The 4,885-nt window shown below is 39.7% G+C and overlaps 1 pseudogene; it reads left to right on the top strand.

Moving 5' to 3' along the window:
* The first annotated feature begins 3,147 nt into the window (after nucleotides 1–3,147).
* Nucleotides 3,148–4,390, top strand: LOC114620931 (annotated as a pseudogene).
* Nucleotides 4,391–4,885: the final 495 nt, after the last annotated feature.

Raw genomic sequence — 4,885 nt, 5'->3', positions numbered from 1 at the left:
TTTGGAAAGCCTCTCTCTCATTAATTTATTTATTCACTTTGGAAAGCGATTTCAGACCCCTTCTTCCTTTCCTCCCAGTCCCTCTTCCCCATTTCTCCTATCACGCAGCCTCAAAGAAAGCCCCTCCCCCCATGGGTGTATCCACCCTAGTACATCTAGTTGAAGCAGGACTAAGTGCATCCTTTCTAGCTAAGAGTGAACTTTTAATCCCAGCACTTGGGAGGCAGAGGCAGACGGATTTCTGAGTTCGAGGCCAGCCTGGTCTACTGAGTGATTTCCAGGACAGCCAGGGCTACACAGAGAAACCCTGTCTTGAAAAACCAAAAAACAAACAAACAAAAAAAAGAGTGAACAAATGAATTAGTGTCTGCTTCTTGTGTCTTCTTTTGGAATATTTTCTTTTCTTGTTTGTTTTGTTTAATTCCCACGTGTTAATTTTAATTTTACCTTATTATATCTTAGTTAAAAAAATTAGACCAGTAAAATTTACTTAATAAAAAAGCAAACCAAAAAATAGAAACAAAAACAATCAACCAACCAGCAAACAAAAACAAAGATAAAGGAGATAATTCAGTGGTAGAATACTTGTCTCCATGCTTGAAGCTCTGAATTCAAGCCCTAGCACTGCTAAAAATTTAGAATTAAATTTAGAAATGACTTAAAATGAAAATAATTTAAGAACAAAAAAATTTGAATCAAGTCAATAACAAGTCCTGAAATATTTACAGTTCATGTGTGAATTTTACTAAGCTGATAACAGGACAATTTGCTATTACTGTGATAAACCTTCTCAACATATTTGGCTCAAATATTTATAATAATAATGTTACTCAGTCACAAAACTATCATAGAAAGATCTATTGCTTACATGCTTACTAGTGAAAATAAAACAAATTCACACATACACACACAGAGAAAGGGGGGGGAGAGGAAGGCAAGTGAGAAGGCTCAGAAGTTAGAACCTGAACAGAATTAAAATATGGTCATTTAAAATGACGGTGGTTTAGTGTGTATATTTGTGCTGTAAGTAAGATTTATGGTGAGATAACTGGAAAATTGCAGGAAGATACCTATGAAGACAATAGGACCTCGAGCAGCTGTTAACTATACTAGGCACAACTGAATTACAGAATTAGGGGCTCACATGCCATCTGTATTAGTTGGTGTTCTGTAGAGTCAAAGAACTTATGGAATGACTTTATATATTAATGAAAATTATTAGAATGACTTATCACCTAGAGTCCAACTGTCCCAACAATCGCAGCTAGAAGTACAAGAATCTAGTAGTTTCTCAGTCCAAGGAGGATAGATGTTTCAGCTGGTCTCTGGGATCCTAAGGAAGAAGTAGGTTCAAACAGATTTACTGGCAAGTAAGTTCAACTCAGCAAAGAAGAATGGACCCTTCTTTTTTCCATTGTCCATATGTAGATCTCCAGCTGCAGGTATGGCTCAGATTAAAGGTGTGTACCACCACACCTGGACCTATGCTGTTCTTTGCTTAGAAGTTGCTTTGTCCTAGGCTGGCCTATAATTTAGAAGTTTGCTTGTCTGTCTCCTGGAATTAAAGTAGTATACCACCCTTCCTGGGCTTAAGCTTTTCATGGCCGTTATGCCTCAAGAACTTGATCAAAGGCCAGTGTCTTCCACCTTCAAGATCTGGATCATAGGTGTGCCCTTCATTTCTGGATTGTAGTTAATTTCAGATGTAGTCAAGGGGACCACTAAGAATAGCCAACACTCCATCTCTCATGTTCCTAAGAGTTTCCTTTCCTAATCTGGCACAAAATCATAAGCTACATGAAGCTTAGGATCATTTAAAGCACATGATAAATATATCTTATAATGTAATGTTTGATGCACTAGGCTTGTTTCTAAGCATTTTTCATTAACAGTAGTACCCTGGTACTTTAGCCCTTCAACTCTCAGTGGGATCCAATTGGATATTTTTCTATTGTTACTCTCATTTAAGAAATGAAGAAACTCAGTCATGAAAATATAACTTAATGTATCTATTATTCTATAGCCAATAGTGACAAGGTCATTTTATAACAGATTAAATACCATAGAGTCCAGATTCAACAGTTAACCTCTACAGTTTTCCCATGTTATTTCTTATTGTGTCCTTTATAAAAGGCTCATGAACCTGGGAAAATAACTCAGTTAATAGAGTGATCACCCAATGCATACAGAGCTTTGGCTTGGATCCTAGCAGCACATAGACTTAGATGGTGACAGTAGCATCTGGGTAGTAGAACAGGATTAGCTGAAGTTCAAAGCTGTCCTTGGCTACATGAAAAGCTAATAGGAGCCCGGGCATTGATAAAACAGCATAAAAAGAAACAGTTTTTACTAAAATGCTTTCAGAATATTCTGCTTTTTCTATTTTGTCTCAGGAGAAAGTTAATAATAGGCAGCCTAAAATATGTTTTGTCATCATGAAATAATTTTGGTCTAAAATGAGCAGAGTCCTGTGCATGCTCAGCATTTAAACATTCATGCAGTCCACAGAGTGATAAGTTCTACTTCATATTCAGGAGGATAAGAGAACCATGGGTTGTATCTAAAGAGAGTTAGGCACTATTTATTTAGCAGAAGTAGAAAAATATATGACTTTGTATTCTTGCTTATTTTTGCTTTTGTTTGGTTGTTTTTGCTGTTTGTTTGTTTGTTTGTTTGCTTTGCTTGTATGGCTGGTTTAGAGACAACATCTCACTCTGAAACTCCTGCTGGCCAGGAACTCATGATGATCTATGTACCTCTACTCTACAGTGCTGGGATTAAAGAGAATATGAGATGGTACATTCATTCAACCTCAACAACATCACTGAATAATTAGGATCAGGTCAGCAGTAACAAACTTGCCAACCTGAATGAGGGAAAGTTAAAAGACCTCAACCCTACGAAAAGAACTACAGGCAGCTAAGGAGTTCTGAAAGTGCAAGAAATAGTCTTCCCCAAGAGTGAAAACATCAATTGATTATCCAATATCAAATAGTCAACTTTGAAATCAGAGAAATGCAACTAACATTACACAGACTGAGCTAGTTTTATCTATATATTTAAGAAATTATATGTAGTGTGCTGGTCTTTCTTCAGTGTCTGCAGAACCTTTCTATCCTTTGCAGTGATCCAACAGAGAATTTTAACATGTCTGTTCCCAAAATCCATGCCAGAGAGATCTTTGACTCCCGATGGGAATCCCACTGTTGATGTGGATCTCTACACAGCAAAAGGTCTCTTCTAAGCTGCTGTTCCCACCAGTGCATACACTGGCATCTATGAGGCCCTAGAATTCCGTTACAATATGACAAGCTTCCTGGGGAAGGGTGCCACAAGGTTATTGAGCACATCAATAAGACTATTGGACCTGTTCTGAGTAGCAAGAAACTGAATGTTGTAGAGCAAGCGAAGACTGAAAAACTAATGATAGAGATGGATGACAATGAGAATAAATCTAAATTTGGTGCAAATGCCATCCTGGAAGTATCTCTGGCTGTCTACAAAGCTGGTGCCATGGAAAATGGAGTGCCCCTTTACTGTCACATTGCTGACCTGGCTGGCATCCCTGCCTGTCTCAGCTTTCAATATGATCAATGGCAGTTCTCATGCTGGCAACAAACTGGCCATGCAAGAGTTCATAAACCTGCCTGTTTGGGCATCTTGTTTCTGGAACACCATGCATGTATTGGAGGTTTACCACAACCCGAAGTACATCATCAAGGATATAGACAGGAAGGACATCACCAATGTGAGTGATGAGGGATGATTTGGACCTAACATCCTGAAAAACAAAGAAGCACTGGAGCTGCTCAACACTGCAATTGCAAAGGCAAGCTACACTGACCAGGTTGTCATTAGCATGGGCATTGCTGCCTCTGAGTTCTACAAGTCTGGTAAGTATGACCTGGACTTCATGTCTCTGGACAATTCCAGCAGGTACATCATACCTGAGCAGCTGGCTAGCCTGTACATGTCCTCTATCCAAGAGTATTCAGTGGTGTCCATTGAAGACCCCTTTGACCAGAATGACTGGGAAACTTGGCAGAAGTTTACAACTAGTGTTAGGCATCCAGGTGGTAGTGGTGAGGGTGTGTGATCTCACAGTAACCAACCCTAAGCAGATTGCCAAGGCTATAGACGAGAAGTTCTGCAACTGCCTCCTGCTCAAAGTGAATCAGATAGGCTCTGTGAACGAGTCTATGCAAGGCATGTAAGTTGACCCAGTCCAGTGGTGAGTGGGGAGACTAAGGATACTTTCATCGCTGACCTGGTGGTGGGCCTCTGCAGTTGGCAGATCAAGGCTGGTGCCTCTTAAGGATCTGAGTACAATTAGACCCTTACAATCAAGGAAGAGCTGGGCAGCAAAGCAAAGTTTGCTGGGAGGTCCTAAAGGAAGCACCTGGCCAAGTAAGGCATGGACTGGAGGTCCCTGTATCCACCAGCTGTTTAGGTCTTCCCTGTAGCTGATGTCATCGATGTGGCTCAAAGCAGGCCTATCACTTGCCCTTTCCAAGTCACTGCATCCTTAGAAGTCCAAAGACATTCCTGACCACTTGGAGCCCAGCTGAAGACCCCAGCTTTGTAATCATGTGATTGGTCTGAATCATTGGTTCTGTCATCTGACTTCCCAGGTAGTGTCTGGAGCCCTCAGAACTCTGGCTTATTCTGTAGGATAGGCATAAGCAAGAAACTCTGTTCCCACAGTGGTTACATGAAAAGTAAAAGCTGCAGAAAAAAAGAAGAAAGTATATATGCACATATAAATATATGTAACAGTAAGTATTGAAAAAAGAGGTCTTAAATTTGAAAAAGCAAGAAGGAGTATGTACAAAGTTTTGGAAAGAAAAAAGGAACAGAGGAAAGATATAATTATTGTATCAAAAAG

This window comes from Grammomys surdaster, unplaced genomic scaffold (genome assembly GCF_004785775.1).
Source record: "Grammomys surdaster isolate TR1022 unplaced genomic scaffold, NIH_TR_1.0 170, whole genome shotgun sequence".
Lineage (NCBI taxonomy): Eukaryota > Metazoa > Chordata > Mammalia > Rodentia > Muridae > Grammomys > Grammomys surdaster.
This window is presented reverse-complemented; position numbering and strand designations above follow the sequence as displayed.